The 24216-nt window shown below is 32.2% G+C and overlaps 2 long non-coding RNA genes across 2 annotated transcripts; both read left to right on the top strand.

Moving 5' to 3' along the window:
* The first annotated feature begins 8686 nt into the window (after positions 1 to 8686).
* Positions 8687 to 9171, top strand: LOC137834794 (uncharacterized). Its single transcript, XR_011084967.1, has 2 exons — positions 8687 to 8827; positions 8962 to 9171. It is a non-coding gene; the product is annotated as an uncharacterized LOC137834794 (long non-coding RNA).
* Positions 9172 to 15329: 6158 nt separating this feature from the next.
* On the top strand, positions 15330 to 16152 carry LOC137834793 (uncharacterized). The gene is made up of 2 exons (XR_011084966.1): positions 15330 to 15567; positions 15710 to 16152. It is a non-coding gene; the product is annotated as an uncharacterized LOC137834793 (long non-coding RNA).
* The last annotated feature ends 8064 nt before the right edge of the window (positions 16153 to 24216 follow it).

The raw sequence follows: 24216 nt of genomic DNA, 5'->3' as shown, positions 1-24216 counted from the left end.
AATTCTTTTAAATTTATTGAAATTATAATTCAACCTTTCTTCTTGTGATTTTCCTTTTTTATGATTATCACGGGTAAATTGTCTTTGTTGAGATGTTTACCCAAACTCAATTAAGATTACAGTTTCTCAGCCATATGTGAATTAAGATTATTGTATTTTTATTAAGTCAAAGATCTTGGCAAAATGTTAAAAAACATGTATAACGACGCATTTTTCATATACTTTTGCTTGTTATCAAGAGAAATTTTTTTTGCATCATTTAAGAAAAAACAACGTGATTTAAATATCATGTTAGTTTTCTAATTAAGATAATTGGTGCATGATAATTTTTATGTGATATAAGTATTGTATCATCCCGAATTTGATCGCTCATACATCGATTGGTCCGACGTGTCAAGTGGCCCATGACCAAGATCACCATGATTTTTATGATTATTATTATAAACCCCCACATAATTATGTCAGTATAATGTTGATTTTGGCTTAATCCCAAGTCCCACATCGGTGGGTTCATTGTTTGAGAAGAAGGTTTGAGGGTTATAAATTAAACTCTCATCCTTCACTGTTAGATATCCCAATTTGTAATATCTTTTCTCATAATAATAAAAGTGAGTTGTTTTTGCTGTGCTCGGAGATTAGGCTAAATTGGCCGAACTCCGTTAACAATTTTCGGGTGTGATTTTCCTCTTTATCTCTTTTATTATTTCGCTTTATTTATTCAATATTATTTGTCGGGTAGCTCTTTTAGGGTTTTGTTTTAGTGGGAAAATTACCCGTTTTTCCCAACAAGTGGTATCAAGAGCCGAAGATTCGCCTTGGGTTGTTTGAAATTATTTGTAATATTGAATATTATATTTTGAGTTTGTAATGGCAAATCAAGAAGAAGAAGCGAAGAATGTATCCAGAGTGTCGGGCTCCTCGTCATCATGGTCGAGGTTCCCGGTGTCCACTTTGAAATTGGCGGTGGAAATATTTGATGGCACTGGACATTTTGGCATGTGGCAAGGAGAGGTCTTGGACTCTCTTTTTCAGCAGGGTCTTGATATTGCTATTGAAGGAGAGAAACCAAAAGAGGTAGAGGAGAAAGACTGGAGTATCATCAACCGGTTAGCATGCGGAACTATTCGATCCTGCCTGTCCAGAGAGCAGAAGTACGCTGTAAAAAATGAGACTTCTGCACACAAACTGTGGAAGGCATTGGAGGACAAGTTTCTGAAGAAGAGTGGTCAGAACAAGCTCCTGATGAAGAAAAGGTTGTTCCGATTTGACTACCAACAAGGTACTACTATGAATGCACACATCACTATGTTTAATCAATTAGTAGCAGACCTGTTGAATTTAGATGTGAAGTTTGAGGATGAGGATTTGGCTTTGATGTTGTTATCATCTCTTCCTGATGAATTTGAACATTTGGAGACTACGCTTCTTCACGGGAAGGAGAATGTGTCGTTAGATGCTGTTTGTTCTGCTTTATATAGTCATGAATTGAGAAAGCAGGATAAGATGAAAACCAAATCAACGACATCAGAAGAAGCATTGGTGGCAAGAGGTCGTCAGCAAAGCCAAACAAAGGAGAGAAGAGGGATGTCTAAATCTAAAGATCGAGTCGTTGCCAAAGATGAGTGTGCTTTCTGTCATGAGAAAGGACACTGGAAGAAAGACTGTCCAAAACTGCAGAAGAAAGAGAAGGCTCCACAAGATGCAAATGTTGTAGAATGCAAAAGTGATGTGGAATCAGATATCTCTTTAATTGTCTCGCTTTCAGCATCATCGTATCCAGATGAGTGGATATTGGATTCAGGTTGTACCTATCATATGTGTCCCATTCGGGATTGGTTCTTTGAATTTCAAGAACTTGATGGCGGAGTTGTTTACATGGGAAATGATAATCCATGTAAGACAGCTGGGATAGGTTCAATCAAGCTGCGGAATCATGATGGATCCACCAGAATTTTGCGGGATGTACGGTACGTGCCAAAGTTGAAGAAGAATCTCATCTCATTGGGGGCTTTAGAATCTAAAGGCCTAGTCGTGACGATGCGAGATGGAATTCTTAAAGCAACTTCAGGAGCACTGGTGATGTTCAAAGGCGTGATGAAGAACAATTTGTATTACTATCAAGGTAGTACAGTGGTGGGGACAGTAGTGGCAGCAACTTCTAGCTCTAAGAAGGATGCTGAGGCAACGAAGTTGTGGCATATGAGGTTGGGACATGCTGGAGAGAAATCCTTGCAAATTCTTACCAAGCAGGGATTGTTGAAAGGTACGAAGGCTTGCAAACTTGAATTTTGTGAGCATTGTGTTCTGGGAAAACAACGAAGAGTGAAGTTTGGCACTACAATTCACAATACCAAGGGTATTCTGGATTATGTGCATTCAGATGTGTGGGGACCTGCCAAGACTCCGTCAATCGGAGGTAGGCATTATTTTGTCACTTTTGTGGATGATTTTTCCAGGAGAGTTTGGGTGTTTACTATGAAGAACAAAAATGATGTGCTTGAAATTTTCCTTAAGTGGAAAGCTCAAGTTGAAAACCAGACAGGAAGGAAGATTAAGGTTCTCCGAACCGACAATGGAGGAGAATACTAGAGTGATCCGTTCCTGAAGGTATGCCAAGATTGTGGCATAGTTCGGCACTTCACTGTTAGAAAAACACCACAGCAGAATGGGGTTTCGGAGCGTATGAACAAGACACTTGTGGAGAAAGTTCGTTGTATGTTGTCTAATGCTGAGTTAGGCAGAGAGTTTTGGGCTGAGGCTATGACATACGCTCAACATCTCGTCAATCGTTTGCCATCATCTGCTATAGATGGCAAAACCCCGTTAGAGGTATGGTCTGGAAAACCTGCAACTGATTATGATTCTTTGCATGTTTTTGGTTCTATTGCATATTATCATGTGATTGAATCAAAGTTGGATCCACGGGCAAAGAAGGCTCTTTTTATGGGCTTTAGTCCTGGAGTGAAGGGATACCGTTTGTGGTGTCTAGAGGCAAAGAAGACGATTATCAGCACGGATGTTACCTTTGATGAATCTGCCATGTTAAGGAAGGTAAATCCAGAAGGAGCTGATAGTACTCCGCAACAGGTGGAGTGTGCCCGGAAGCAGGTGGAGTTTGAGCCGACAGTGGTGATTCCAACACGAAATACAACAAGTGACTCTCCTATGGTAGAAGAAGAGTTAGATGAGGAAGAGGTTCCTACCCAAGAATCTCAACAACAATCAGCGCCAATTGCAGTTAGAAGACAGAGACGAGATATTCAAAAGCCTGCTCGTTTCATGGATATGGTTGCCTATGCACTTCCAGTTGTTGATGACATTCCATCCACTTACCCAGAAGCCATTGAGTTCAGAGAGTGGTAATTGGGCGGGTGCGATGGGAGAGGAGATGCAGTCTTTGAAGAAGAACAAGACGTGGAAGTTGGCACAATTACCAAAAGGTAAGAAGGCAATTGGGTGCAAATGGGTATTTGCAAAGAAAGAAGAATTTTCTAATAAAGAAGATGTTCGCTACAAGGCAAGGTGGTTACAAGGGCCAAGTTTGAACATTGTTTAGACTTGGTTAATATTTTGCACATTTGAAGTTGGCGCCCGGAGGCGCAAATTTGAAGCACTGTAAAGTTTGTTTTTGTTATGTTTTGAGAAGATTTGTTTTAGGTGGGACCTGAAATTAAGCCAAGGTGGAGATTTGTTGATTTTGGCTTAATCCCAAGTCCCACATCGGTGGGTTCATTGTTTGAGAAGAAGGTTTGAGGGTTATAAATTAAACTCTCCTCCTTCACCGTTAGATATCCCAATTTGTAATATCTTCTCTCATAATAATAAAAGTGAGTTGTTTTTGCTGTGCTCGGAGATTAGGCTAAATTGGCCGAACTCCGTTAACAATTTTCGGGTGTGTTTTTCCTCTTTATCTCTTTTATTATTTCGCTTTATTTATTCAATATTATTTGTTGGGTAGCTCTGTTAGGGTTTTGTTTTAGTGGGAAAATTACCCGTTTTTCCCAACATATAATACTATTAAATTAGATAGATATATTATGAGAATTGTACCGTTCGAGTCCCAGCTAGGAATCCGACCGAGCTCCTGTGTCCATGAGAAGAAGCACGGGCCCAACCGAAGCTTGGTTGAGCCCAATGGACCTTATCGTTGGCCCAACGACAGTAATAACAGTAGGGGTCCTCACGCAAGTAACGTAGCTTTCACATGCCATAAATACTTGCATATAAATGCTATAATTACTTGCACGATATCCCTAATTATATCATATAAATTATCTAATTTACATACTCAACATCCCTTATTTTACTACATGAATGCTCAATTATATTACAATATATTCAGATTTTATATGGAAGGTTACTATAATATGACACATTGATGCTTGGAGGAACCAAAGTCAAATATCCAAGCCCAAGAAGGCTTATAAATAGACAATCACCCACAAGGAGTGTCTCAAATGACATTTCTTGCACTATATTCACTAATATACAATATTTTATGTTTTTACTAACTTGAGCGTCGGAGTATAATCGCAGATGGAACTCCCATTTTTTTCAAATGACATTTCTTGCACTATATTCACTAATATACAGTATTTATGCTTTTACTGACTTGAGCGTCGGAGTGTAATCGCAGGTGGAGCTCCCATTTTTTTCCCTGAAGGTTAACTCACTAGAGTTTGGAGGAAGATCACGAGGAGCACATCCAGATTTCGACCAACCTCAAGCCGACGAGAACAAGTATCCATAGAAGAATATTAATTAGAAATGATAATGTCTCACGGATTATGACATCAGTTTGTAATCATTATAAAAAATTATGATTCAAAAATATGCTTTTCATATATTTATAAATTTTAATTTAAACTTTATTTCATAATTTACTTTAAAGTTTTTTATCATTATATATATTTATAAATATTTTTTTTTCTAAGATATTTTTTTATAAAATATGAACCACTTCAGGATTGTCCAATCCTTATCCAGAACAATAACTTATCCCTTGAGGATAAACACAAAAGCCCAAACACACCTAACAATTGCGGAAAGCACAACCACCAACAACCAACCAAACAGTCAACCCTCAAAACCAACACTAAATCAGAAACATGCACACCAAAGGATTAAGACACAAGTCAGAATAAGAAAAACTAGTTGAAGGGACCTTGGAGACAATCCAAGACCAAGTCTTTAGTTGAATGATAGCAAACACTTTTAAAACATCCACCACCCCTCTTTTAAAAATTATCTTATTCTTGAGTCTCCAAATCTCACTTACTATAGCAATCCAGATAGTCCCCAAAATCACATTAACAGTTCCAAATGCTTTGCACATCCTAAACTGTAGGAAATGGAATTAAGGGTCAAAATGTGTCACACCTAACCAAGCGTAGCATTGGCTCCAGACAAGCTAAGCTAGCCTGCATTCAAAAAACAAATGGTTGCTACACTCCTCTTCCACCTCGCACATAATGCATAAATTACTCTCAAACTCTACCCCTCTCGTTACCAAATTGTACTTGGTGGCTAACTTATTTTTCAACACTCTTCAGGCGGTGAGTTGGGCCAAAGGCAAACCGTTAGTCTTCCAAGATTTTTCATACACAAAATTGTTCCCCCTTCAGACTCACCCCTTAAGAAAACATAAGCAGAATTGACCGAGAAAGAAGAAAATTCACCATCCTTCCAAACACAACTATCCTCCAAATCCAACTCTAACCTCGTGCCTTGGAGTTCCTGAAGAAGTTGACTCTTCAAAGCCTTTTCCCACTCAAACAGATTCCTTCTCCAAACTAATTTCCACTCCCAGACTCCGTCTACCCAATTTCCAAACTCAGTCAACTTAGGTTCAGAAGAAATGCTCAAAGAGCACAACCTCAGAAAAAACACTCTTCTAGAAGGAAAATCAACTTGACCATTTTGATCTTTAAGAATACATTGTTTTCTATCTCAACTTGACCATTTTGATGTTTGATTATAAGTTATTAAAGGAATTTCTTGAATCCTTTATGCATAAACTATAGACCAATGTAAATGATAACCAAATAAGGGACACCATGTCTACGTACAACATTTTTTCTAGAAGAAGTTTTGCACTTGGTGAGCAATTACAATTGCCAATGATTCAACTTTTATTCATTTAGTAAAATAATATATAGTTATTATCATAAATTTTTCTTGGTCTTTGATAAAAGTAGGAATGACAAAGCGGAAAAGGTCATGCGAGCCGGCCCACGGTTCACTTAATAAAATGCAGGACAGACTGTCTATTTCAACTTGCTTAGGCCCGTCCTGCATAACCTGCAGGCCCCACGGGCCAAGTGCGGGACGGGGTGAAATGGTTCACATAACTTGCATATTTTTTAAAATAAAATCTACACCCCATAAATTTTTATGCACCCCATATTTTGATAATAATTTTTTAATATTTAATAGTGTTTTTATATTTCTAAAATGCATAGATTGTTTAGTTTTCAATACTTATAAAATTCTAAATGTAGTAGTCAGACCTTACTCTTTTTTATAATAAAATTTAAATATAGTATTATTATTATATATATTATTTTTATTATTTTTTATTAAAATAGTAATCATGTGTATTACCTTAAAAAATTGTATCTAATTAAAGAGGTATTTTTTTAGTCAATTTATTAGTACGATTGAAATTCAAATTTCACTAAATATCAAATCACTATTATAAATTTTTACTCATATCTTATTACTCACATGTCGCAAGAATAATATTATGATCACATGTCGCAAGAATAATATTATGAGATATGTTCATTCCCCACATTGCATGGAGTAGCAATGACATGCAACTCTTCCAAAGAAAAATGTGTAAAGGGGTCAAACTTTTGACAATTTTGACACCTTTAAACGAAAATTCATGTATCGTTTTGAAGACTTGACCCATAGTGCCCAACTAATAGTACTCAATAAGTCATATTACATGTTTTATACATTCTGCATATTTCACGAAGAATTCTGCTAATACATAATTTGGCTTTATCATCATCCAAACATTTAAGCAAACGTGAGGAGAATCCTTTTCAAAAGAACTCATTATTGTGTGTAAAATAAGGCTTTCACCATAACCTTTTGAACTCATTAAGGAAAATATTTTATTTTAATTTCTATTTTTCTTGATCATTAAGATGCAGGAGGTGCATTGTTGGTTAGTTAATAATTTTCAAACAGAATTTCTAAAATAAGAATAGATGTTTAACATTAGAGAAATTTTTTACACGAACTTGTGAGGAATAGAAAGACAAGCAAGTGAGAAGATCAACGTATAAAGTAAATGAGAGAATTGATATCCATCATAGTGAAACTATAAATCTTAATGAGAGGTTAGAAAGACATTCTATTTCATCTTAGTTGTGCGAGATTAAGTATTATCCTCACAGAGTAATTCTACTTTCCCAATGGATAAATCTTAAACTAGGTCCTGTGAGTTTTTACTTCTCGAATTGAGGAGATTTTCCTAAATTAAAATTCTCGATATCATTATTCTATTTTGTTTTATTTTCTTTTGTCTGCTAATTGCTCTGTCAATGCCCATTTTGTATCTACACAAACGTGAAAGATTTAGTTATGATTTTCTATAATTTTGAATATTATCCTACCTAAATTTACTATTGGATCGCTAGAAGATAAGTTGAAATCATCTGATCTTATCTATACTATCATATTTTTGATGTTATATGGTTTAACACTCTCTTAAAAAGTTTTAACAAAAAAAGTTATTTTTATTTGATTCTAAACAAACATATATTGATTTTTTTTGTCAGACACTCAAGGAGAAAATGATATAAATGAGTAAAATAAATTTATAGAATAAAGATGTGAGAAGTTAATGAAAAGGTATATAAAATGTATATACAATATAAATATAAAGAAGTTATTCCTGCTTTATCAAGCCAACGTCTTTTGAAAATGTTAAAACATGTAACACGACGCTCTTTTTTTTTAGCTTTTGATAAAGTCTTATTACAAGTCTTGCGCTTTGTCGTTTTCTTATATTGATGGTTGTTATCAAGAGAAAAATAATAATATTTCACGGATTATGCCACCAGTTTCTAATCATTATAAAAAATTATGATTCGAAATTATACTTCGTCAATTTCATATATTTATAAATTTTAATCTAAACTTTATTTCATAATTTACTTTAATATATAAATAATAAATATTATTTTAAAGTTTTTAATCATTATATACATTGATAAATATTTGTCTTTCCAAGATATTAAAATATAAAATTAAAATATCATAAAAAAATGTATCAATTATTTTTCATTTTTTAAATATGAGTGAATTCTTAAACACGTTTAACTCATCCCAACTCACTATCACCCTAACTTGTATGTATGAAAATCCTTTACATAAAACCATTAATTTCTGAGAATCTTCCGATTTTTTGTCACTCTTTTAGTTATTTGTTTTGACTTTTAAACACACTAACCTTTTATAAACTCATCCATTTTTATTTTTATTTCATAAATATAACACATGATCCTCCATTATTTTCAAAGTCATACATCATCATTCCTTCAATAATTATGAATGAAATTAATGCATGAAATTGAGAGGTTGTGGAAGAACAGAAACAAGAATTTTCTTAACATGTATTCCTCTCTCTATTTATATATAAATATGTAGTTTCCATTCTATATTCTCACATATTTCTATTTTCTTTTTCCTTCTAAGATGGCTCACTCTAAGAAGCTTTTGATGAAGATGATTTTGCTATTTGTGATTTTTTTATCAATGAATATGGCAACAGCAAGGGTTCTTCTTTGGAATTCAGAGCCTCACGAACCAGGTAAGTAACCCACCATATCTAAGAAAGAACTTTTCTTTCTAAAACTTTTTATTTTCATTATTAGTGTTCTTTTTCTTTTCTCAATATTTTAATGTTTATTATACTGATTTAATGAATTCCAATTGTTTTGGAAGATGGACGCCTTCTTTATGATGTTCCACGAAACTACAATTATGGTGTTCCTCCTAAACATTCATGATCAGAAGAACTCAGAAGGTCTCAACAATATACTTTCTCTTTATAAGTTAATTTATATATTCTCTTTCTTATCTTTCTTTTATATGTTATGTCAAGTAACATGTCTCTAAGTTAGAAGAGATATGAATAAAATAAGTTTTTCATTATATTCGTCTAATTATATTTATTGTTATAAATTCCTCTTGGTGAAATATGTTCTAAATATCAAAATCAAACAAAATAATCATTTCCTAATTTTAACTAATCTGAATAAATAAGAAAGAAGCATTAACAAATGATTTACACTTTGGGATACTCTTTTCTGGGTATTCCTTAATGTTTTCTGATAAGTGTAAAAGGATTGGGATACCCCTTTTATATCCCCTTTAATTAATATTTATTCTGATAAAAAAAAACAAATGATTTACACAAGTGTGTTTGTCATAGTACAACAAATAAAAGAATTTTTTTTGTGTAATTATCTTACAAACAAAACTATCCACTCAAGTATCATAAATTAAATGATATTTGGTTCCACCAGTCTCATTGTTTAATGAGAACAATTTTATACACAACAAAAAAATATTTTTAACATGCGTCATATTTAGTGTTTTTGATAGTTTTAACTCCCGATAAATGTGTTACCTGCAGATTGTATTTTTTTTAGAAGATCTAGCATTGTTAACGGATTACCGACGATTTTGAGTAACTCCTAGAACGTCAATTATTTCTCGACGTTTTTTAGTAACCCTTGGAAGGTCAATTATTTTCCAATGGTTATGTTAACCCCATTACTTCCATATGTTTTATAAACCCTTGTTACTTCCGGGAGTTTCTGAACTCCCATTACTTCCAGAAGTTTATAAACCCCATTACTCTACAGATTTTTCAAACCTCTGTTTTTAGGAGTTTTCAAAACTTTCGTTACTTTTATTTTTTGTGAATTTTTAAATGGGTTGAATTTTTTTAATAGACTTCAATTTTTAATACACATAAATACTAGCACAAATAAAAAATATAAAACATAAATATTTAAAAAATTAAAAAATTAAATTAACTTCAAATTTTTGCATTTCTTATTATTAGAGGAAGATAAAAATATAAATATAAAAAATCATAATAATCTAAAATTTAAAATTGAAAACTAAAGAATTGGTGAAAACCAATCCCCACATCCCCTCAACTGTCGCAAAAAAATTGGTACTTGTCAACCTCAGTGTATTCGTATTCAACAGAAGTAGTATTATTAGCAATTTGATTTCAGCCACAAAGCCAAAAAAACCAAGCTCAGATTCATCGGGTCTCCAACACAAAATAGTTTCAGGTAGTGGGGAAGAGAAAACCAAAAGGGTAACGTTAAGGCTTAGAACTAACAGTTTTGAATACAATTATTAACAAATACAATCATTAAAAAGCAAAAGTAGAAAATTTGCAATCATGACTAGATTACATCGGTTTTCAACAAGAGGATACCAACCTTTAAATCTCTTAATCATTATTCAATTAACTTAATAAAAAATTATAATGACCTCTCCTTTGTGTCCATTCCGTTACCAGAAAAGAAGCATGCACCATTTATTTGAATCTATATCTTGGCAAGCAAACATGAATCCATTGTTAGAAATATAGGCCTTAAAGAAGATAGGGTAAATTGTTTATAAAATATTTTCATAAATATTAAAGGTAGATTGAAAAACAATGAAGAATGAATTAATTACAAATCATTTCAGTCAATTAGAAAGTTGTTTTTAATATGATTGTAGAAAATTAACCAGTTGTTTTTGTAAAACAATCGGTTGTTTATATCAACAATGTTAAAAACAAAACACAAAATAGTTTTAAAGAAAATAAGGATAGAGAGATTAACACAAAGAGTTCATATTGGTTCACTCTTTATCAAAAGCTACATTCAGTCCTCAACAACCATTGAGAATTCACTAAGTAATAAAAAGTCTTGATTACACACAACACACCAAAGTGGTGATCTTGAACCCTTCAAGAACACACACCACCTTTGGCAAATACACTACATTTTTCAGAACAACCTATGAAATTGCACAACACCAATTCACACAGAATTACAGTAGTCAAGAAAGAAACGAATGGAGTACACCTGAGTACACTCAAAGATTAAAGCATGATCAATACAACATAGCCTATTCCACTCTCAAGAATGATCCAAAGCTTTTTGAAATCTTGGAAAACTGATTTGAATAATCTCTCTTAATTCAAATTATGTCCAGGAGCATAAAACAACTTATTTAAACTCCAATCAGTTTCTCAAAGCATTTAATACACTTAACAAAATTCTGTTAAGGTTTTCAAAAAAACAACTGATTGAAAACACGAAACAATCGATTGAATTGTTTTGACAATAAAGTCAAACAAAGTCAAACTTTTTCAAATCTTTTTCAAAATACACTAAGTATAAAACAACCGGTTGAATCGAAATTTCAGCAGGTTGATTTTTCACTTCCTTTAGAAACACATTTTTTTCAAAAGGATTGTAATCAAACAACCTTGGATCATTACACATAGTGAATTAACAAATTCAAATACTCTAGACATACACACAACTAGCAGCAAGAGTCTTCATGCATTCTACTTGCATTTGGAGACATCAAAACACCTTGTTCAACACCCATTTCCTTAAAATAAAATCCTCACGAACAAAGACAAGTCAAACAGAAACACAAGATATAAAAAACTTGATTAAATTGACAACTTCCTAAAATTCAATCTTGTAAAACGTATCATCAATTCCATGGAGAGAGATTCAACCTTGGATTCAAAAAGGAAATTGTGTAGGCGAGGGTTTTGGGGGTTCCAACGAAATGAGCACCGTGGCTAACCAAATTCACAAGTGACAACATGACTGATGACTCTTATCGAAAACCCTCGCATTCTCGTCATGTTCCTTTGCACTCTTTTTGGCATGCAACACTTCCATTCTCTTCTTCTCGATATTGGTGCAGCAACACTTTATTATAACGGAAGGTGAACCAGGAGGCTTGGAACTACGAAGCTGAACGAGAGTCTCTTACCTTAGTTACTTGTTCCCGGAGCTTCGTGATGGCCTCCTCCCCACACTCAACCCAACCTGGAAAATAAAGGAAAGAGAATTGTAAAAAGAAATATTAAGAAGAAGAAGAAGAAGAAGAAGAGAAAGTATGGTTGGTACATGATTGTGGTGGTGAGGTGGAAGGTGAAAAATTGAAGGCAAAACAAAGAGGGAAATAAGAGAACGAGCCATTGGATAATGAAAATAATGATGTATGTTGGAAGGAGATCTATTAGGAGACGTGTACCTAACTCTAGAGAGCATAATTAAAAAGAACGAGAAGCCAACAAGAAGGAGAAAAGAACAAAATTAAAATCCTTTACTTCATTAAAAGAAAATCCACTAATGTTGCCAGAGGTTTAGAAAAATATCAACTAAATATGTGCTTTTAAGGAATGAGGGGTCTCCATCTGCAAAAAAATACTTTGACGCTTAAGTCAATAAGAGCATAAAATTTTGTATATGTAGTGAATATAGTGCAAGATATGAGTTGAGTTTACTCCTTGTGAGTGGTGATCTATTTACAAGCCTTCATGAGCTTGAATCTTTGATGCTGGTTTTCCCAGGTTTTAATGTGGCATATTATAGTATTCTTTCATAAAATTTGAATATCATGTATATAAATCAGAGTATTTTGTAATATATTATTGCCGACTCGAGGTTGGTTGGAATCTGGATAAGCTCCTAATGGTCTCCCTTCAAACTTTAGCGATCCAACCTTCAGAGAACGAGGGGGGCTCCTACTGTGTATGTAGTGAATATAGTGCAAAGATGTGAGACCCCTATACTCCTTGTGAGTGGTCATGTATTTATAAGCCTTTATGGGCTTGGATCTTTAACCTGGTTTCTCCATGTTTTAATGTGGCGTATTAGAGTATCCTTTCAAAAAATTTGAATATCATCTATATAAATCGGAGTATTCTGTAATATAATTAGAGCATTTATGTAATATAATAAGGTATATTGAACAAGTAAATTAGAGCATTTATGTAATATAATAAGGTATATTGAACAAGTAAATTAGAGCATTTATGTAATATAATAAGGTATATTGGACAAGTAAATTAGAGCATTTATGTAATATAATCATGGATATTGTACAGGTGATTATAGCATTTATGACGTAATCGAGGATATTACGCGAATAAATCGGGGCACTTAATGAGGTTAGGATTTTGTGTGTCAAAAACGCCTTGATCATGTTGTGGCAGGATTGCTTGTTTCCCACACCATTTGCCAAACCGAGTCAGGATGGGTCTGGGTCCATTCTACTACGCTTTCTGACTGTTTGGTCGGCCCAATTCCTTACAAGTACGGGACGGTACATATAGTGGGTTTGATCAACCATATTCTTAGTAGTTCTGAACGATACATAGAATGGAGGAGGTCAGCCTGCTCGTCATGGACCTCAAGCTGCCAGAATGGAGGAGGCCAGTCTGCTCGGCCTGGACCTCGAGCTACCAGAATGGAGGATGTCGGCCTGCTCGGCCTTGACCTCGAGCAACCATAATGGAGGAGGTCGGTTTGGACCTCGAGCTACCATAATGGAGGAGGTTGATGTGCTTGACCTAAACCTCGAGCTACCAGAATGGAGGAGGTCGGCTTGCTCGGTTTTCTCACAATTTATGCCTAAATGGAATGAATACATTCGACTTGAACTTTGATCGGTATGTCTGATCGGATCCAGGACGGTACACAGCCCCCCAGCCTTGAACTGAGCAAGCTAGGTGAAAAGGCTTGTTAAAAACATTTGCGGCTATAAGTCCGATCGTTCAATTCATTTGTTAGTATAAGTTTTCATGTGAGAAAGGTCAAGTTAAAAATCAAACCTGAACTTTGATAGGTATATGTCCGATCAAATCCGAGACGATACATAATATAATCAGAGTCTTTATGTAATATAATCAGGGACATTGTGCAGGTAAATAAGAGCTTTTATGTAATATAATGGATATTGGGTAAGTAAATCAGAGCATTCAAAGAGGTCGGGACATTGTACATTAATAAGATTGATTCTTATTATATATTTATCCAAATTAATGTTATTACGTGATGATAACTTCATGGGAGTTCATTAACAATAATCTAAGAATCTTGGTTAAACTCAAGAATTGAGCTTAGGCCCAATTCTCGTCGTTCAGACCCGGTCGGTCAAATACCTACCCGAGTCAGGTACGCTACCCAGTACGAACGCAACTGGGCCACCTATGGGAGCATGTTAGATCGGCCCACGTCCGTTCAGACCCGGAATGGTACAAGTATTATCCTCATAAAGCGAGAAAAACAAATATTGTAATCTTACTTTCATAGCACAGACATTGTCCAGCTAGGTACTATGAGTTTTTACTTCTCAAGTTGAAGAGATTTTTCCACCTTAAAAATTTCGGTGTCATTAGTCCAATTTTTTGCCTGATTATTGCTTTTGCCAGGATCTATTTTGTATTTACACAAACTTGAGAGATTTAGTTCTAATTTTTCAATAATTTTATTATTGAATAGTTGGAAGATGACTTAAGATCATGTGATCTTATCTATACTATCATTAATTTGATGTTAATCGATACCATGTTAAAAAAAATTCACAAAAATCATTTTAATATAATTACTAAAAGACAACTATCAAATATATATTAATTTTTGTGTTTGTCTAAACGACAGGAAAGGAGGAGAAAATTATGTAAGTGACTAAAATAAGTTTTAAAGAATAAAATATGTCAAAAGTTAATGAAAAAGATATAAAATGTAGAAGTTATTCCTGCTTTATCAAGTCAAGGTCTTTGCAAAATGATAAAACATGTAACACGACGCTCTTTTTTTTTTAGCTTTTGATAAAGTCTTATTACAAGTCTTGCGCTTTGTCGTTTTCTTATATTGATGGTTGTTATCAAGAGAAAAATAAATGCATATCATTTAAGAAGAAACAACCTGATTTAAATATGTACATGCTAGTTTTCTAAACTACGATAATTGCTGCATGATAATATTTATGTCATATAACTATCCATAGAAAAATATTACATTTCATCAATATCATATATTTATAAATTTTAATCTAAATTTTATTTCATAATTTACTTTAATATATATAAATAATAAATTATTATTTTTATGTTTTTTTAACTATTATATTTATAAATATTTGTTTTTATCAGATATTAAAATTTAAAAGTAAAATATCATAAAAATTGTATCAATTATAAAATTTGGAATTCCTAATATTACTCTCCTTTAACTTTAAAGTCATATCAGTCCTTCAATAATAATGATGAAATTGAGAGGTTGTGGAATAGCATTTTTCTTAACATGGATTCCTCTCTCTATTCATATATAAATATGTAGTTTCCATCCTATATTCTCACATATTTGTATTTTCTTTTTCCTTCTAAGATGGGTCAGTGTAAGAAGGTTTTGATGAAGATGATTTTGGTAGTTGTGGTTCTTTTATCAATGAAAATGGCCACAGCAAGGGTACCCCTTTGGAATTCAGATCCTCACAAACCACGTAAGTAACCCACCATGTCTAACAACAACTTTTCTTTCTATAACTTTTTATTTTCATTATTTGTGTTCTTTTTTCTCAATATTTTTATGTGTATTAATTATATACTGATTTATTCAATTACAAATGTTTTGGAACTTTTAAGATGGACGCCTTCTTGGTGATAGGGCACGAAACCACAATTATGATTTTCCTGATGATTTTCCTGATGATTTTCCTGATGTTCACAATAAATGAGACAAAACACGAAGGTCTGAAGAATAAATGTGTTGAAAAGAAGCAGATTTCTCTTTTATAAGTTCATTTATACATATATGTTATCTTCCTTATCTTTCTTTATATGTTATGTCAACTAACATGTATCTGTAGAAGAGATAAGAATAAAATAAGTTTTTCAAATGTTTTATATTTCATTAGACGAAACATGCTAAAATATGTGTAGATGTTTTCATCTTAAGTCTACTTTTTACTTTCGTAGCATATATTTCCCTTAGGTGAAATATGCTATAAATAGTGTAAGTTAGACTTCTTTTAAGTGTGTTGGTCATCATAATACAACAACAGATGAAATAATGTTTTGTTTGATTATACTGAGTATCTCTTTGGCCCACTGATCTTTCTCGTGACTGGGTTTCTTTTTGAATTTGTTTAACAATACTTTGTTCTCTACCTCAACTTCACCATTGATTTAAGGATGTTCAACAAATAATCCTTGATGTTTGATTCCAAATTATTAATGGAATTTATTGAAACCTTTATGTATAAACTATTGATCAATGCGAATGATGACCAAATAAGTAAGATCACGTCTACTTACAACATTTTTCTATAATAACTCTTTTCGCATTTGGTGAGCAGTTACAAGTATATTCATTCTCCACATGCATGGAGTAACATCAAGGAAAATGATAGTTTAATCCTTAAATTTATATAAATTTTTGATATTGTGATAGATTTATAAATAAATATATATAATAAAGGGTAAATTTAGAATTAAATATGAAAACGTGTAAAAAAAAGTCAAACTTATGATGTTATTTACACCAACAACGAATGTTCATGCATCTTTTTGAAGAATTAACCAACAGTACCCTACTAGTAGTACTCAAGAAGTCATAGTGGGAGTGTGAGCGTTTTTCGGTGAGGAAGAGTGTGCAAAGATCATGTCGGACTTCTCGTTGTTTTTCTTCACTAATTTTCCACTTGAGTATGCGGAAAAGGATCTCTGGAAAGTTTTTCAAAAGTGGGACAAAGTTCTTGACGTATTTATCTCTAGAAGATTAGACGCGAGAAACAAACGCTTTGGGTTTGTAAGGTTTCAAGGTGTAAGGGATGTGGAGGATCTAGAACGAAGACTTGATTCAATCTGAATTGGTTTATGGAAATTGCAAGTTAATAAACCGAAGTATGGTAGAAGGGATTTTCAAAATAAAGAACAGATCCCCTAGAAGAGGCCAGTTGCTACTTGGAAAGCATGGAAAAAAAAGGCGCAAAATCAAGTCATCGGAGTTGTGAAGGCGAAGAGCAAGAATGCAAGCTTTGCACAAGTGGTAAAGGGAGGGGGTGTTAGGGCTAGGATGTGGTTTTGGGTCCTGATACACCTTCGTTCTCAGTCAAGGAAGTGGTTCCAATTTGGCTGGAACACAGTTTTTTCGGGAGTCTTACTAAAGCTTTAGACATAAAGGTAGTGAAGGAGAGCTTTTTTTATGGGAGGGTTTAACTTTGTGCGGCTAAGATACCTAGGAGCGAAGTATGTCCTGTTATCAAGTGATGTAGAGGGTTTTGTAGAAAGGCTTATGGAAGAAAATAAAGAATGGTTGGATGGCATTTTCGACTCTATCGTTCTTTGGTCTTAGTCTTTTGAGGGAGCGGATAAACTCATATGGGTTCGATGTAGAGGAATTCCTCTAAAGTTTTGGAGCAATCAGTGCTTTGAGCTTGTAGGGTCTCTGATTGGAACTTTCATTGAGGTGGATGAAGCAACAACTTCACGGAAGGCTCTAGAATTTGCAAGACTTCGCATTAGAATGTCGTTAGGAGCTTTGACAAACCTAGTTAAAGTTGTAAGAATTAATGATGTTCTTTGCCAAATTTCTTTTGAAGAAGAAAGTTATGAGGAAGTCACTATGGTAAGGTGTTCCCACGGCAGGTGGGGTGGGGCTTCGAAGGGAGTTTCAGAGGTGCGGGTGGATGACACTGTCGGAGACGATTTCTATGTCTCACATGAAACCCTAAACCCTAAATCTATCACTCTTCTCCTCAATTTCAGAACTCCTCCATCAAACATACTCTAAATGAAACCCTAAACTATTAACTAATCAACATATACATTCAAATATTTATTAAAAAATTTAAAACTCTAAACCCTGAAAATACTAACCTTTTGGAGCCTAGTTCGTGACAGTAGCGTGTGGTGGAGGTGCTGGCGGTGTGCGGAAGGTGTTGCCGGCATGAGGAGGTGAAGGGTTGGCGCGCGAAGGCATAAACATCTATTTGCTTGTGTGCGCGGAGGAGAGAAGACGCTTGGCATGTGGCACAATGGTGAGGCGTGGACGGTTGGAGATAAGGAGCAACGACGGGGCAGGGTGGGGCTAAAGCTGGAGGACAACGCAGAGTTAGAAGATGGTGCACAACTTTTAGTGTATTAGAGGAGATGACGAGAATGGGAGAAGAAGAGTGAATGGAGGAGGAGTCAGATCTGATCTTTGAGTGTATTAGGGAGTGAGAGGCAAGAATGGGAGAAGAAGAAAGAAAGATTGGAGGAGGAGGAAGGTGTGGAGCTTTGAGAAAGAGAGGCATGAATGGGAGAAGATGAGTGAATAAGTGTGCGAGTGATGGGTTTATTTTTGGTTTCGGATGCAAAACCCATTTATAACGACAATTCAGAAAAGAATCGTCGTTATATATCACCTAAATCACTATTAACGACGGTTCAAAAAAGAGTCGTAGTTATAAATGACCCAGGACAACTATTAATGACGGTTCAAAAAAGAACTGTCGTTATAAATGACCCAAGACAACTATTAACGACGGTTCATAAAAGAACCATCATTATTTTGCAGTTAAATGTTGAGTTAATATCGAAAAAATGCCACAATGTTTTTTTCAACGACGGGTTTCGACCAACTGTCGTTATCACTGTCATTTTTAAGGGTTTTTGTACTAGTATCTTTTCGTATCTGGTCTTATTTTGAGTTATATTTTCAAATTGATTACAATCCTGCATATATGGTCAATCTCCATAGCCTTCAACCTCGGGCACAAGCCAATGACACTGATAATTCATAACCATTATTTACATAGATCGGTATTAAGATAATTTTATCACATGATTGATTTTTAAAATGTACTTATTATTTTCCTTTCCAAACCATAACCCCTTGAGTGGTATACGGTCAGCAATGAAAATAAAAAAATAAGTTTTATTCAATAAAAGATGTCAGAAATTAATGAAAAATGTATTCAATATAAATATAAAGAAGTTATTGCATTTTTATCAAGTCAAAGGTCTTGGCAAAAATGTTAAAACATGTAAAACGACGTTTTTTTTTAAGTCTTTTGTAGCAAGGCTTATTACAAGTCTTTCGCTTTGCCGTTTTCATATATTGTTGCCTTTTATCAAGAGAAAAAAAAATCATCATTTAAGAAGAAACAACGTCATTTAAATATGTGCATGCTAGTTTTCTAAATTAAGATAATTGGTGCATGCTAGTTTTCTAAATTAAGATAATTGGTGCATGATAATTTTTATGTGATATAAGTATCTATAGAAAAATATTAATTAGAAATGATAATATCTCACGGATTATACCATCAATTTGTAATCATTATAAAAAAAATTATGATTCGAAATTATACTTCATCAATATCATATATTTATAAATTTTAGTCTAAATTTTATTTCATAATTTACGTACTTTAATATATATATATATATATATATACGTAATAAATTATTATTTTTAAGTTTGTTTAACTATTATATTAATGAATATTTGTTCTTATAAGATATTAAAATTTAAAAGTAAAATAAAAGAACCCATAATAATTTCTTTTTATCTACTTATTATTTCCAAACCATAAGAGAACCTATTTTTATTTGAAATCACACAAATTAGTTTTGTTTTCTTAAAACTAAATTAGATCTAAACTTATTATAAATAAATTCTAAATATAATCCAATTAATATATATACATATATATAATTAATTTAAAAGTCAAATTTATAAAATTAAGTGAAGTTTCAAAACCAATTTCTAAAATAATAATAGACTTTTAACTTAGAAAATTTTTACAGGACTTGAGGAATAGAAAGACAAACAAGTGAGAAGAGCACGTAGAGAGTACATGAGAAAATTAATATTCATCATAATGAGACTTGAAATCTTAATAAGAAGTTAGACCGACATTGTATTTCATCCTAGTTGGGCGAGATTAGGTGTTTTCTTAATAGAGTGAGAGAAACAAATATTGTAAAACTACTTTCACAGCAGATAAATCTTCTAGACTAGGTCCCGTGAGTTTTTACTTCTCGAATTGAGGAGGTTTTTCTACATTAAAATTCTCTATATCATTATTTTATTGATCATGAAGATATTTTTATTCATACTTTAAAATTTTAATAGTAGATTCTTGAACTATAATCATGAATAATTTTATTATTTTAATTGATATTCTTATGTTTATTTGGATTTTAACTATTTTTTTCCTGTTAATTATGTTTTTCTAGAGTAGACAATGAATGAAGTTTCTATCTTTATTAGTGGTTTGAAGACTTCAAAGCTCAAATTGTTTCTTTGAATCAAAATAGAAAACAAAATATGAGGAGAAAAATTAGAAAATGTAAAATCTACGACATCTCATAAATAGAATTGGAACAAACATTCTACAAAATAGGAAGAAATAGAATAACGATAAAACTGGAAACAAAATTCAAGAATTCTGGAATGTTGGAAACTGTGAACAAGATCTGAATTGAAATATTTTTACGAGATCCTTGGAACAAAAAAAATCTATAAAAAGATACAAGCTTTAAGGAGAAATCACCAAACTTCACAACAACGTTTGAAAAATAAAGCATTAGGGTTTTTTTAGTTTTCATTTTTTTTCTTCTTTATAATCTTTTCATTTTGCCTCCGGTGCAAGACTAAACTCCTTGGGGTTGATTCTCTTGTGATTCTGCAATGAATTTTGAGGTTTCTGTTCAATAAAGTTTTATTCTTAAATTATCCATAACAAATTGTGTTTATCGTATTCAGAAATTTGGTTTCTGTCAAAAGAATTGTTTTTGAACGTTTGTTGAGAATTCAATTATTTTTCTTAATTGGAGTTCTTGTTAATTCGCTTAGTCTTAATCAATTTCTTATTTACTTAATTCAAGAGGTAGAAGATAAACATTCCATAAATAGATATTGGAACTAGTGAATACATTAATGGACACTTGTTTTATTGATAAGATTCTATTGAATTTGATTAAAGTATGATTGGTTAAGTTTAACACAATGTGAGGGTTTGAAAGAGTGAAACTCTTAGAAAATTAATAATGAATTCATTTTTTTAATAAACTAGAGAATCATTTTCTTCAGCACAATTTTTCCAACCTCCTTTTTATTTTCATTGTTATTTTTAATTCTTTTAGTTGCAAATAAGTTTTGAACACTATACTAACTACATTTACAATTAGATTGTTGGAAGAGAATTTATGATCATATGTTCTTATATATATATTATCATCTATTTGATATTAGACGGTCTAATACTGTGTTAGACTGTTTTCAGTGAAATCATTTTAGTTTAATTGTTAAATTACAACATATTGATTTTTTTGTGAATGTAGATTTAGATAGGAGGAGAAAATGAAGTAAATGACTAAACTAAGTTTTATAAAAGATGTGAGAAGTTAATGAAAAGGTATATAAAATGTATATACAATATAAATATAAAGAAGTTATTCCTGCTTTATCAAGTCAACATCTTTTGAAAATGTTAAAACATGCATAACGTATAGCTTTTGTATAAAGTCTTATTACAAGTCTTTCGCTTTCTCGTTTTCATATACTGTTGCTTCTTATCAAGACAAAAAAAAAATGCATCATTTAAGAAGAAACAACGTGTTTCAAATATGTACATGATAGTTTTCTAAATTAAGATAATTGGTGCATGATAATTTTTATGTGATATAAGTATCTATAGAAGAATATTAATTAGAAATGATAATATCTCACGGATTATGCCATCAGTTTGTAATCATTATTAAAAAATAATGGTTCGAAATTACACTTCATCAATATCATATATTTATACATTTTAATCTAAATTTTATTTCATAATTTACTTTAATGTATATATGTAATAAATTATTATTTTTAAGTTTTTTTAACTGTTATATTTATAAATATTTGTTCTTATAAGATATTAAAATTTAAAAGCAAAATAAGAGAACCCATAATAATTTTTTTTATCTACTTATTATTTCCAAACCATAAGAGAACCTATTTTTTATTTGAAATCTCACAAATTAGTTTTGGTTTTTTAAAACTAAATTAGATCTAAACTTATTATAAATAAATTCTAAATATAATCAAATTAATATATACATAATTAATTAATTTAAAATTCAATTTTATAAAATTAAGTTAAGTTTCAAAATCAATTTCTAAAATAAGAATAGACTTTTAACTTAGAAATTTTTTACAAGACTTTTAACTTAGAAATTTTTTACAAGACTTGTAGGAATATAAAGACAAGCAAGTGAGAAGAGCACCTAGAGAGTAAATGAGAGAATTAATATTCATCCTAATAAGACTAGAAATCTTAATAAGAGATTAGAAAGACATTGTATTTCATCCTAGTTGTCAGAGATTAGGTGTTATCCTCATAGAGGGGGGAAAACAAATATTATAATCTACTTTCACAACGGATAAATCTTTTAAACTAGGTTCCGGGAGTTTTTACTTCTCGACTTGAGGAGGTTTTCCTACATTAAAATTTTTTGATATCATTATTTTATTAATCATGAAGATATTTTTATTCATACTTTAAAATTTTAATAGTAGATTCTTGAACTGTAATCATGAATAATTTAATTGTTTTAATTGATATTCTTAGGTTTATTTGGATCTTAACTATTTTTTCTGTTAATTTTGTGTTTCTAGAGTAGATGATTATACCTATATAAGTGATCTGAAGACCTGAAAGTTCAAGTTGTTTCTTTGAATCAAAATAGAAAACAAAATACGAGGAGAAGAATTAGAAAATATAAAATCTACAATATCTTATAAATAAAATTGGAACAAACATTCTACAAAATTGGAAGAAACAAAATCACGATAAAACTCGAAATAAAATTCAAGAATTTTGGAATGTTGGAAACTGAGAAACTTTGAACAAGATCTGAACTGAAATATTTTTACGAGATCCTTGGAGCAAAGAAATCTATAAAAAGATACAAGTTTTAAGGAGAAATCATCAAACTTCACAACAACGTTCGAAAAATAAAGCATTAGGGTTTTTTTAGTTTTCGTTTTTTTTTCTTTATAATCTTTTCATTTTGCCTCCGATGAAAGACTAAACTTCTTGGGATTGATTCTATTGTGATTCTACAATGAATTTTGAGGTTTTTATTCAATAAAGTTTTATTCTTAAACTATCGATAACAAATTTTGTTTTATCGTATTCTGAAATTTGGTTTCTGTCAAAAGAATTGTTTTTGAACGTTTGTTGAGAATTCAATTATTTTTCTTAATTGGAGTTCTTGCTAATTCGCTTAGTATTATAAAATAGAATAGAGATGACCAAAAGAGAGTAAACTGAAGACAAAGGATATGAGAATGAATATATCTTTTTTATTGTTATTCAAATCAAAACAAATGGTCTGAATATATACAAGTAGTACACTCATTATAGGTTTAACTAAAGAGGAAAAGAATCAATAATTAAATACTCGAATCATAACACACAAGACAAAATAAAGGTTATTCACCTCTATAAAGAGAAACAACTGATAATTAGAAAAAACACAAAATTATTCTCCTATATAAAGAGAAACAACTGATAATTAGAAAAGACACCCAATTAATATTAGGATCCTTCTATAACTCTGGTATCTGTATCCTTTAATACCCCGCCACAAGCTGGGGAGCAAATATTGATGAGACCCAGCTGGGAACAAATATTCTTAAAAGATTGAGGACTTAAAACTTTGGTATAAATATCAGCCAGTTGCTCTGTGGTGGAAATGGGAAGCAAATGGATGAGACCCTTCTTTAATTTTTCCCGAACCACATGACAATCTATTTCTATATGTTTTGTACGCTCGTGAAACACTGGATTTGCTACAATGTATCTTGTTGAGTCATTGTCACAGTATAAAAGAGATGGTTGCTCAAAAGAAACTTTGAAATCTTGAAGAAGATAAGTTAGCCATTGAATTTCACATGTAACAGTGGTCATTACCCTGTATTCAGCTTCACAAGAACTCTTTGATATTGTTCCTTGCTTCTTTGATTTCCAAGATATGAGAGAATTCCCAAGATACACCCTAAAACCAGTCACTGACTGTTTTGAATCACTACAGGTGCCCCAATCACTATCACAAAAGGCTTTCAGATGAATAGAGGTAGTGGAAGAGAAAAATAGACCAAGACTTGGAGC

This window comes from Phaseolus vulgaris, chromosome 5 (genome assembly GCF_051622355.1).
Source record: "Phaseolus vulgaris cultivar YP4 chromosome 5, ASM5162235v1, whole genome shotgun sequence".
In the NCBI taxonomy this organism is placed as follows: Eukaryota; Viridiplantae; Streptophyta; class Magnoliopsida; order Fabales; family Fabaceae; genus Phaseolus; species Phaseolus vulgaris.
This window is presented reverse-complemented; position numbering and strand designations above follow the sequence as displayed.